Genomic DNA, 12496 nt, shown 5'->3' with positions numbered 1-12496 from the left:
ACGAAGTGTCTGAAGAACCTGCTGAAGTGCCTGGTGCACGCGGTCCGTGGGCATCAGGTCTGGGTTTCCTTCCAGAAATGCAGGTCAGGGCCCCTCAGCAGGGATTTGTTTGGCCCCACCTGACGTCGTTCTCCCCACCGGTTTCAAACTGGGCTGCTCGCCTGTGGCCAGGGAGTGTATTCCAAAGCATTCCTGCTTGCCAGCTCAGGCCTTGGGGCTGCTGTGAAGCTACGATTCCTTTCATGGAGCTCATGTGTGTGACAGGGTGTGCCCAGCTCTTAAAGTGCTTTGATGAAAATGCCTTTGTGCTAAAAGCTCTATAAATATAAGGAGCAGACCTGGGCGTGGAGTTTCCAGAATACTCCCAATGTTAGCTGTCATCAAAGGCTCAGGTCATAGAAAAGTTGGAAATGGAGGTGGTTTGCCAATTCGGTGATTCTCCAAAGCAGGGATGGCTTTTCTTTTTCAACTGCTATTTCTTGACTCACTGTGCTTGATTGTACAAGGCCCATCTTGCCTTTCTTGTATCTTCTGAGCTACAAAAACCTGATTTCAGGTATCTTAAAAAAAAAAAAAAACCTGCTAATCACATAGTCTCCCTACCCACCTCCGTACCCCACCCAACCTACTTACCATCCAACAGCACCCAACAGCACCCCCTGGTGGCCATCAGGGAGCTTCTCTGATCCCACACCTTTACCAACTCCTTATCCTTCAGTAGGAAATGTACCCATTCGTTTGTTCGTTCATTCATTCATTCGTTCGTTCATTCATTCGTTCATTCATTCACTTGTTTCTTCAACAACTTATTAATTATGATGCCCCAGGTGTTGCAGACACTAGAGATACCAATGGGAACAGATACGATTCCCGTGGGAGCCACAACTCAGTGAGGAAGCAGATGGACAAGTAGCTGATTATAATCATAAAATGACCGCACCACACGATGCCAGCGACAGGACCAGAAGCATACTTATCTTCATTTCTTCTACACTGATATTCTCCTTATCATATTCTTCTTTGTATTAGGTGGCATGGAAGCAGCCAAGGGAACTTTTATAACTTTTATAAAAGGAAGATTGAGTTTGGGATGTATTTTGCTTGGGTCTAGTGAGGGATTTTTAGGTGGCTTATAGTTAAGTTGCTGTTAGCCCTCCTCATGCAGAAATGGCTTCCAGAAATACTTTTGTCATTCACTGTTGTGACTCAACACGCTGTGTCATCAGGCTTCACGATCAGAGGTTATATCACAATTTAAACATGTCTCCTCACTCCTGGCACCAGGGCTATGGGTGGAATGGAGAAATGTGATTTAAACGTATGGAGCCAGCAACTGGTCTGTGGGATGTTCTTCGGGTCATCAGACACGTCTGGGACGTTGTAAGGGGAGAGTTTCGTTATGGAAACACTTGACGGAGGTCTCCCAAGATTTGACAGCCATCTTAAAATTGTATACGACGTTTCTAATATTGAGCTGTGAAGCTGAAAGAAATGTTTTCAAACAACCTGTAATATACACCAAGTTCCCATCAACTGTGTTAGAGCAAGAGAATGGATTCTTCTTTTCTCTGTATAAGAAACGGAAGATCTAAAAACGCCTCATGAAGAAGTGATGAAGAGTATGCAGGTAAATAGTAGAGGGAAGAAAACTATCACGGAGGCTACAAACTCTGTAGTATTTGTAAGAATTGTAATATTTGTGGTATTTGTCAGGTGTTGTAGATCTATACTTTGCTGCGAACGTTCTTCTCATTCTAAATGAACTTACGCACACACCTAATTCTCTCTTTCAATTTGTATTCTTTCCTCCCATACTGTATCAACTCCACACCCTACAAAACTTGAATCAGACCTCAGAAAGAGACCCTGAGGTTGCCCCGGGGATCCGTGAGAGTTCATGGAGCATCCACGTATGAGCGGAGAGATGGAAGAAATATACGAGCTTGCCAAGTGGCAAAGGGGGGGGGGGGGCGGGGAACCTGGTGAGGGGACTTTCCAGGCAGAAGGACAAAAGAGAGAGCCCATGAGAGCATTTCCACACAGTATAGGAGGGCATTGCGATTGTGGGCACGGGAGACCCTAGAGGCCGGGCCAGGTCATGAAGAGGGGCTTCTGTTCTACTAAGAGGTTAAGCAATGGAGAAGCACTGGGGAGTTTCGACAGGGGATGGACAGGTGCGGGTCTGGGAGGGCTCCAATGTTCCTGTCTTTGTCCCTTGCAGCTTTTGGCCAATTCTGCCTTTTTCAGCCTTTCTTATCTCTGGGTACACATCTCCTTTAACCTTCCTTCTTTCTTATGCTTTGGGTTAATTCAGAAAAATGTTTCCCTCGTCCGCCCTCCTCTCTGTCCTGTGCATGCACATTCTTAATCTCGTCCCCCCCATTCATTTGTGAAATGGGAATGACCTCAGTCATCAAATAGAATAAAACAATGTTGGTGAGCACTCACTCTCTTAGTCTGTTTGGGCTGCTATAAGAAAATACCACAGGGGCGCCTGGGTGGCTCAGTTAGTTGCGCGTCCGACTTTGGATCAGGTCATGATCTTGCAGTTTTAGAGTTCGAGCCCTGCATTGGGCTCTGTGCCGACAGCTGGGAGCCTGGCGCCTGCTTCGGATTCTGTGTCTCCCGCTTTCTCTGCCCCTTTCCTGCTCACACTCTGTCTCTTTCCGTCTCTCAAAACATAAAATAAAATGTTAAAAAAAAAAAAAAACCCGAAAAATGAAAAGAAAATACCACAGACTGAGTAGTTTATAAACAATGGAAATCGATGTCTCACAGCTCTGGAAGCTGGAAGTCCAAGATCAGGGTGCCAGCCTGGTAGAGTGAGGGCCCTCTTCCCAGTTCCTAGCCAGTGCCTTCTCGCTGTGTCCTCACACAGGGGAAGGGACTCTCAGCTCTCTGGAGAGTCTCTTTTATAAGGCACTAATCCAATTCGTGATGGTTCTACCCTCATGCTGTAAGCACCTCCCCAAGGCCTCACCTCCTGGTACCATCAACGTTGAGGGTCAGGGTTTCAACATATGAATTTCGGGGGGGGGCGGGGAGGGACACAAATATTCCCATGTGTGTGATGTGCTGACGGATTTAGTTGCTAATGAGAACAGCAGAGATCCTATCTCTAAGAATTAGCTTGTCCCAGGGGCACCCGGGTGGCTCAGTAGGGTGAGCGTCTGACTTCTGCTCAGGTCATGATCCCACGGTTCGGAAGTTTGAGCCCCGCGTCAGGCTCTGTGGTGACAGCTCGGAGCCTGGAGCCTGCCTCAAGTTCTGTTGCTCCCTCTCTCTGCCCCTCCCCTCCCTCTCTCACACTCTCCCTCTCTCTCTCTCTCAGAAATAATAAATAAACATTAAACAAAAAATTAAAAAAAATTAACCTGTCATAGAGAAGCAAGTATCGTTGACATTAAATGAGAAGAGAACATAAACGATATACTAGTTGAATGAAATGGTATCGTTTTACCAGACAGATAGAGTAATCTCTTTGAAGAGTTTTATAGTAACTTCCAGACCTTTTCCTCTTTCTCTTTAGGAACTTGAACGAGTGTCTGGAAAGCACTCTATGAAGCAGCAGGGGAAGAATTCTCTCAAGTTGCTAAAGCCGGGATGCTATGGTGAGCCAGCCTTTACCAAACACTCCACACGGAATATGTACAACTTACAAGTTCAAAGGGAGGTGAAGTAAACGTACTTTTAGGAAACGGAAATATGTTTGTCAGCGAATTTATATTTCCACAAATCTCTTATGCGGACACTCAGAGTAAGAAATGTCGATAGGAACGAGACCATTCGGACCTGATCACATGACAAAAGCAGCACTATATTTAGAATCTTAGGCTTTACAAAAATTTTTTTCAATGTGCATTTAATTTTTGAGAGAGAGAGAGAGAGAGAGAGAGAGAGAGAGACAGAAAGCGAGCAGAGGAGGGGCAGAGTGAGAGAGGGAGGCACAGAATCCGATGCTGGCTTCAGGCTCCGAGAGCTGTCAGCACAGAGCCCGCCGCAGGGGCTCGAACTTGCAAACTGCGAGGTCATGACCTAAGCCAAAGTCAGACGCTCAACCAACTGAGCCACTCAGGCGCCCTTAGAATCTTAGGTTTTGAAAGTTGAAAGAAACTAACATGACTTCATCTTTCCCCCCCGTGTTATAATTTCTTCCAGTTTTCTTTGTTTGGATGAGGTGTCTGTATCCATGATGTTTTTAAGAAGCATGCTCAAGCCCTGGGATGTTTATTTCATTTGCGTAAGATGTGAATATTTATCCGTGTGAGCTTGTCCATGCTGCTGATCCTCCCTGAAGTGAATCTGTCGTGTTCTGTTTCAATCCGTCTATGCGATCTGCTGAGCGAATCTCCCTGCAGTTTGCGATTCTTTCTTCCCAAACATGTGTCTCCTGTTTGTACTTACGTGGAGACACTGTCCTGCATTGATTCTTTCTGGTAGTGATTCCCTTACCTCTTTATGTTCTGACATTAAAAGGGGTTGGCTTAAATCATGTCTCCAGGGTAAATGGCATAAAGATCTTGGTCACTTAAGCGTTTCCTGCCTGTGTGCATTTTCAGACATCGGCAATGGCTACCCCGTGAAGATACTGTCCTCAAAGATCAATGATTTCTGGATTTTCAGGGCTCATCTTTTCTACCAATTAAGCCATGGGCCTTTCCTTTTCAAACGTACATTTGCTTTGACATTTCATTACATGAGAACGTGGATTCAGCCATTTGAGCGTATGGATGTTAGCGTGGCAGTGACTTCTCTATGGAAAGATAGGAACATTTGCATCTTCTCCCATTTATTTATTTATTTATTTATTTTTATTTATTTATTTTTAAATCCTTGCATATTTTTATTTTTATTTATTTTTTAAATGTTTATTTATTTTTGAAGGAGAGAGAGAGAGACAGAGTGTGAGTGGGGGAGGGGCAGAGAGAGAGGGAGACACAGGATCTGAAGCAGGCTCCAGGCTCCAAGCTGTCAGCACAGAGCCCGATGCGGGACTCAAACCCACGAACCGTGAGATCATGACCTGAGCTGAAGTCGGACGCTTCACCGACTGAGCCACCCAGGTGCCCCGCATCTTCTCCCATTTAATCCCAGTAACATCTTTGGGGTTTTTGTTTGTTTGCTTTTTTAATGAAGGCCAAACAATTTATAATCTAGGAGAATGAGATCCTTAGGAGTTGTGCATCTTGGCTGCACCATATCCCTGTATGTGTTCGCTGAGGGAAAATTTGCAAGTACACATTTCGTTTAACAGGACAGTTGAGCCTGTGTTGTTATACAGGGAGCTAGGGTCCTAACCTCTAGCGGGGTTGAAAATCCACATGTAACATACACAGTCGATTAACACATATTTTGTATGTTACATGTATTATATCCTGTGTTCTTTTTTTTTAATGTTTATTTATTTTTGAGAGAGAGACAGAGAGAGAGAGAGAGAGAGCGCGACCAGAGGAGGGACAGAGAGAGAGAGACACACAGAATCTGAAGCCAGACTCCAGGCTCCGAGCTGTCAGCACAGAGCCCGACACGGGGCTCAACCACGTGAACCGTGAGATCATGACCTGAGCCAAAGTCGGACGTTTAACCAACTGAGCCACCCAGGCACCCCACCCCCCACCCTGAATTCTTACAATAAAGGAAGCCAGAGGAAAGAAAGTGTTGTTAGGAAAATCATAAGGAAGAGCAAATATACTTATGGTACTGTACTGTACTTATGGGAAAAATATCTGCATACAAGTGGACCTCGGCCGTTCAATCCCGCGTTGTTCAAGAGTCCGTCGTATTTGCAATTTGGACCCCCAAATAGCGTGCATTGTGTAAATTCTCCCTTCCTCAAGAATTTGCTCCCGAGACAAATATTTATTGACGGTCCACTCTGCGGGAAGCCCTGTGCTTGCCCTGGGCACACAGATGTCTTACAGCCAGGCCTTGTGTCCTTAAAGAGCTTACAAAGTTGCCAAAGGGGAAAAAGCAAAGAAAAATGTAATCGAGGGGCTATTTACATACAAACGCTAAGCTGCCAAGTTGGCAAATTTAATAATGGCATCCCCAAGTTAATAGTAAACAACTTTCCAGCCCCGAAGGCTTTGTGCCCCTGCTGAGGCTGGATAAATGATTTTACCACAAAATATTGGATTAGAAGAAATTCATTTATGGTTTCCATGGGTTCTAACAAAAATGTGAGCGCCGCTCTGACTAGTTGAAACTCAGAAAAACTTCTGAGCCTTTTCCTTTCAGTAAAGAAGTCAGGATCTTGAAGACACAGACGAAGGGGAACTGGGGTTTACCCTTGTTTGTTTCCTTCCCTGTCGTGACCCCTTTCAGGATGCTGAGCCACAAGTCCTAGAAATAAAGAGATACAGTTCGTTGCCAGAGGTTACTTGGCCCTTAAGTAGTTTTGTTTTGAAGACTAGCCAGAAATACAGAAACAATCTCATTGACCTTTAGATCAAAAGCCACCGGAAGCTCATAGAGGAAGAAAGAACCAAATGACGATGGCTGGCTCTTTTTGGGGACAGGAATGCAGCTTTCTGTATGGTTTGGGTTTTCCTCTGTGCCTATAAGAAGTATCACGTGGGCAGGTAATCTGTGTATCCACATTTGTTTTTAGAAAGAAGTGGGGGAGCAGTAATGTGACGCGGGCACATACCTACCTCCCTTTAATAGTTCATGGATCATGTTAACATTCATAAGCCATAACGTTTCTACTGTTCGAGAGGCCAAATCTGAAAACAGCATTTCTACAAATTCGTTTTTGAGGGGCCTTCACATCTTGAGGGATGGCTGCCGTGAATTAGCTCTATGACTCGCTTAGAGTGTGGTTGAGGTTTTAAATCCTACAAAGGCAGTGGGGCCGTTGGGGGGCGGGGATTAAGTCACTAGCGTGGAGCCCTCGTGAATGGAATTGGTGCCCTTGTGAAAGAGACCTCGGAGAGGCCCTTTGCCCCTTCCACTCTGTGAGGTTATAGATAGAAGATGCTGTCTATGAACCAGAAAGCGGGCTGGCACTGACTGCAGTCCCCCGGAGCGTGGACTTCCAGCCTCCCGATGTGTGAGAAATCAGACTCTGTTATTTACAAGCCACCGAGTCTCAGATAATCTGTTGGAGTGGCCTGCCTGGACTAAGACACCACCTAGCTGGAGTTTGAGGACCGACGTGTGCCTATGCGGTTTCCACACACGCCGTCCGGTTTAGCCATGCAGACGAACTGCACCATCACTTAGGTCAGATAGGCGGTTAATCGGGCAGAACGTCTGAGCAGGTTCTCCTGTGGCGACTGACTCTGCAGACTCTGGAGAAATGTCCTAAGTGTTAGAGTCGAAGTTGAATTTAAGGTATGGTGGGGTAAGGGAGCTTTGGGCGGGGAGAAAAGCAGAAGATCTTTCCTATTAGGAGGGGATAGATCACATCACATACCAATGCTTCGGAAATCCATTTATTTAATTTACTTATTTTTTTTTTTTTAGTTTTATTTTTTGAGACAGAGGGTGCAAGTCAGTGAGGGGCAGAGAGAGGGAGAGAAGCGGGGCTCACCCGAAGCAGGGTTCCTGCTCACCCGATGCAGGGACTCAAACTCACAAACTTGAGATCCTGTCAGACCTTAACCGACTGAGCCACCCAGACATCCCTCAGAAATGCATTTAAATGCAGTCACACTCGCAGGCTCTGGACCAGTGGGAATCTAAACGAACATGGAAGGTACTTTCTGCACTCCCGGATATCCTGGGACAGCTTCCCCAAGGGAGCGCCCACCACGTGGACTCGGTACATTCTGGACCCTGCTGCTCACACAGTAATGCCGTCTGAACTCCTGATTTGCAAACACAGAACCACCTCTTGTGAGTGACAGCCGGGCTGCCTGAGGACACGTCCTTCTAACGTGGCTTGTGTGGAACAAGACAGGACCCGCTGGAGGCTGCTCTGGGACCAGAGGTGGCGGGTCTTCCTGAGGTCTTCAGAGCTTGTCCTTCTCCAGTAGAGTAGTGGGGAGCATCCGTTCTGTCCCCTCCCTACCACTGCCCCAGCTGCCAGCCCTTCCCAGCCCTGCTGTGCACGTTGTCCCATCTCCCTCCTAGGACACTGACTCAACACCCTCTAACTAAATCCAAGCCTGCACCTTCAGGCTCTAATGGCTGCTTTTTATTAGTGCCACATAGCTATAACTGAGAACTTGACCTCCAGGTTCAATGCATATTAGGATCTTCTGTTAGTTGAGATATATATATATATATGTGTGTGTGTGTGTGTGCATATATATTTAATTTAAATTAATTATAATTTATATATTTAATTTAATTTAAATTCCATAATATATAATATACAATATATAATATATAATAATTCAAATTATATAATTAATTTAAATTAATATATATATTTAAATGTTTATTCATTTTTTTTTTAATATTTATTTTTGAGAGAGAGAGAGATTGAGAGAGCGCAAGCAGGGGAAGGGGCAGAGAGAGAGGGAGACACAGAATGCAAAGCAGGCTCCAGGCTCTGAGCTGTCAACACAAAACCCGACGCGGGGCTCGAACTCACGAACCGCAAGATCATGACCTGAGACGAAGTTGGACGCTTAACTGACTGAGCCACCCAGGCGCCCCAAATGTTTATTCATTTTTGAGAGAGACAGCGTGAGCAGGGGAGGGGCTGAGAGAGAGGGAGACAGAGGAGCCGAAGCAAGCCCCACACTGACAGTGCACAGCCCAATGCGGGGCTTGAACTCACGAACTGTGAGATCATGTCCTGAGCTGAAGTCAGACACTCAACCAACTGAGCCGCCCAGGGGCCCCTGTTAGGTGACATATTTTATCTGCCTGACACAAATGGCCTGAAGCAATCTTTGCCTCGTGTAAGAAGGGTCACTCCCAAATAATATAAGAACATTGGAAGAGGGGATTCCGTTAATTTCTGTTTCCAAAAGAAAGAATTTACCGAAGATCCACACATGGAATGAACTGTTTTCATGGTAGATATTTGCCTTTTTATCACAAAACAGTATATGATAGTTTTGTAGATTTTTGTATTTTTTCTACAATGGCTCGATGTTTACAACATTCCATGACCATTTTCCATGTCATTAAATATTTTTCTATGACAATATTTGAACGGTTTTACTGCGTTCCATTCTACGTATATACTATAATCCACTGAATTTCTTCCTCTTGCACACTCCCGCTATTTCCAATTTTGCTTTTTTTAAGTTTATTTATTTAATTTGAGAAAGCTGAGTGAGGGAGGGGCAGAGAGAGAGGAGAGAGAGAATCCCAAGCACGATCTATGTCGTCAGTGCAGAGTCTGACGAGGGGTTCCATCTCACAAACCATGAGATCATGACCTGAGCAGAAATCAAGAGTTGGATGCTCAACCCGCTGAGCCACCCAGGGGCCCCTCCAATTTCCCTTTTTTAGCAATACCGCAAGTACGCTTCTCCCAGAAATGTAGGCTAGCACCCATTTCCCCCCAAAATTCTTCACACAAAGTATAATCATTTAAACTATTTAAAAATTAATTTAATAAGCAAAGAAAGCATTCTATTGTTGCTTAAATTTGCATCTTTTTAAATAACTTTTAGGGCTAATTACATTTTCAAGTGTTTATTGACCATCTGTGTATTTTCATGAATTTCCCCTTTCGGTCTCTGCCTATTTGAGGAAGGGGAATGAATGTTTTCTAATAGAATATAAGAAGTTTGAAAATTATGTAACAGATGGGATATGTTGCCAATAAATTCAGCGTTTTGTCGTTTGCCCTTACCTTGTATTTACGGTGTTGTTTGTTTTTGACATACAGAAAATTTTAGCTTTAACGTTATCAGAACTGCCTGAGAATCCTCGAAGACACAATAAATGTGCAATCCACAGTCTCTTGTCTTTAAGGAGCTTATAATTCAATTGTGGAAATAGCTATAAACGTACATAAAATAAGCAATACGATATTTAAAGCAGCAGTCTTTCAAGGAAGGGCTTAGCCTCTAGGAGATAGGGCTGTTGCTTGCTCAGAGTTTGAAAAAGCCCCTTACGTGCTCCTGATCGTCAGTTGTCATCGCTTGGTTGATGATCACAGATGTCATCATCAGGCTGGACAAGAACGAAGAGCGTCTCCAGGCTGCGTGTGATTAATGGCCCACAAATGTGACAATGCACTCAGGCTGACCCTCCTCGCAGTGCTGCGTTATTTTCTTTCTCTCTTCTGGGCAACTGATTGCACATTTGTGTCAGCACCCTTGATGATGTCAGTGATATTAATTGTGTTGATCTCCGCGTCTACGAAAACTTAGAAAAGCATCTAGAAAAAAAAATTGGGGGAGAACGAGAACAAACATTAGCTTTCGTTATCTTTTTATTTTCGGGGTAGCGTTCAAATTAGATGGTGTTGCCTGTGAGAGGTGAGGTCTTGCTTGTCTCCGTGTGTCTCTGGGCACTCTGAAGTGCCCAGCACATTTGTTACAATTTGCAATGTGTCTTAAAGAGTCCAACCCGATGAGACCTCACTGCGTGTGTGCGTGCGTGTATATGTGTCTCTGGGGGGTGGGGCGGACAGGGGGAGGAGATGAGGATTGAAAGCCTGGGGAGGCAGCTGCCTGAACTGACTCCAGTCCAGTGTGAGGGGCTGGCTGAGGGGCACTGTGGGAAACATCTCTCTGGATGGTACAGCAAAGCAAAAGGACATGTCCAGAGAGCACGAGCCTTTCCAGCTCTGGTGGGCTTCAGCCAGTGGGGTGCTGGCACTATTTAACAACCAGGTCTCTGCGGGGGAACAAAGTCCTGATGTGAAGCATCTGCTGATTTCACTGGGGTGAATACTTTCCCTGTGGGCAACTGCAAGCTTCCACCGTGAAGTCGTGGAGTGTGGAGCTAGAAAGAGATGTGCGCTGCGGGTCCTCGTGAGCCAGTCGGTGTGAGCTGACAGAGTTCTGTTTCTGTGCAATCCATCCATCCATCCATTCATTCGTGGCAGGACCATGACTACTTTGTGAGGTGGGAGCCATGAGGGGGGCAGAGTCCAGCATGGCATGGGAGCGTGTCCGGGAAGCAGCCCTGCAAGCTGGAATGGGCCTGGCTGAGAGGCAGCAGGACCTGGTGCTAAGCTGTAAAGTCCAGGCCAGGGTAGGGGGACGCCTGCACTCAGAGAGGCTGCAGGGGCGCCAGCACTCATCTCTGGCCAATTTCAAAACTGTCAACATGACCCAGGGACTGGTGCCTAGGGACTGATGCTGTGGATGTGCTTCCTCTCCTTGTCAGACCTGGCTCAGGCACAGACCTGGGGGAACCAGCTGATGAAGAGCCCTAGGGACTCCAAAACCAGGGCCAGATGGGCCAAGGACTTCAGTGAACCCCCAGTGAGTGAATCTGATGTCTTCATTTATCCACATCCGAGGAAGGAAACAATCCTATTGTTTCAGTATTCAGACCTAATTAGGAGTTAACATTACATCTTTTACTCCATAAGTGAATATTTTTAGGTAAACAAGAGGGATACGATTTTGCTGTTATGGAGTCTGCATTCTTGTGAAGGGGACAGATGACAGACATTTTCACTCTCCTTCCAACTGGGGACAGGCATACTGCTTTAGATAGGGTAGTCGTGGTCCTTCTGAGAAGCCAACGTTTGAACTGAGGCCTGAAAGATGAGAATGGACCAGTCATTCCAAGAGCTGGGACAGAAGATAAAGTAAGGACCAAGGTCCTGAGGCAGGAAGAAGGAATTGTGTTATCTCCAGTCTATGAAAACTTAGAAAAGTGTCTGAAAAAAAAAAAATTAGGGGGAATGAGAACAAACATTAGCTTTCACTCTTTTTTTTTTTTTTTTTTGGTGGCATTCAAATTAGATTGTGTTGTTTCTCAGAGTTGAAGTCTTGCTTGTCTCTGTCTCTCTATGCACCCTGAAGTACCTAGCACATTAGTTAGAATTTGCATTTGCATTTAGTCTTCAATCCATTCTGAGCTTATTTTTGTGTATGCTGTAAGAAAGTAGTCCAGTTTTATTCTTTTGCATGTTGCTGTCCAGTTTTCCCATCACCATTTGTTAAAGAGATGTCTTTTTCCCATTGCATTTTCTTGCTTCCTTTGTCATAGATTAATTGATCATATAAGCACGGGTTTATTTCTGGACTCTCTAGTCTTTTCTTTTGATCTATGTGTCTATTTTTGTGCCAGTACCATACTGTTTTGATTACCACAACTTTGTAGTATTTCTTGAAATCTGGGATTGTGATACCACTAGCTTTCTTCTTTTGTGGTTCCATATACATTTTAGGATTATTTATTCCCATTCTGTGAAAAATACTGTTGGTATGTTGATAAGGATTGCATTAAATCCGCAGACTGCTTTGGGTAGTATGGACATTTTAACAATATTTGTTCTCCCAATCCATGAACATGGAATATCTTTCCATTTGTTTGTGTCCTGTTCAATTTTTTCATCAATATTTTGTAAGTTTTCAGAGTACAGGTCTTTCACCTTCTTGATTAAGTTTATTCCTAGATATTT

At 44.8% G+C, this 12496-nt stretch overlaps 1 long non-coding RNA gene across 1 annotated transcript in view; it reads left to right on the top strand.

The window, feature by feature from the left end:
* LOC147579447 (uncharacterized) overlaps positions 1-4779 on the top strand; it is a 118466-nt gene extending 113687 nt beyond the window's left edge. The window contains exon 6 of the long non-coding RNA XR_015253959.1: positions 3530-4779. This is a non-coding gene — a long non-coding RNA (uncharacterized LOC147579447). The remainder of the gene's footprint in view (positions 1-3529) is intronic.
* The last annotated feature ends 7717 nt before the right edge of the window (positions 4780-12496 follow it).

This window comes from Puma concolor, chromosome B4 (genome assembly GCF_028749965.1).
Source record: "Puma concolor isolate L17-30 chromosome B4, mPumCon1.1.hap2, whole genome shotgun sequence".
Taxonomy (NCBI): domain Eukaryota; kingdom Metazoa; phylum Chordata; class Mammalia; order Carnivora; family Felidae; genus Puma; species Puma concolor.
Note: the sequence above shows the minus strand (reverse complement) of the source record. Positions and strands in the feature narration are given on the sequence as shown.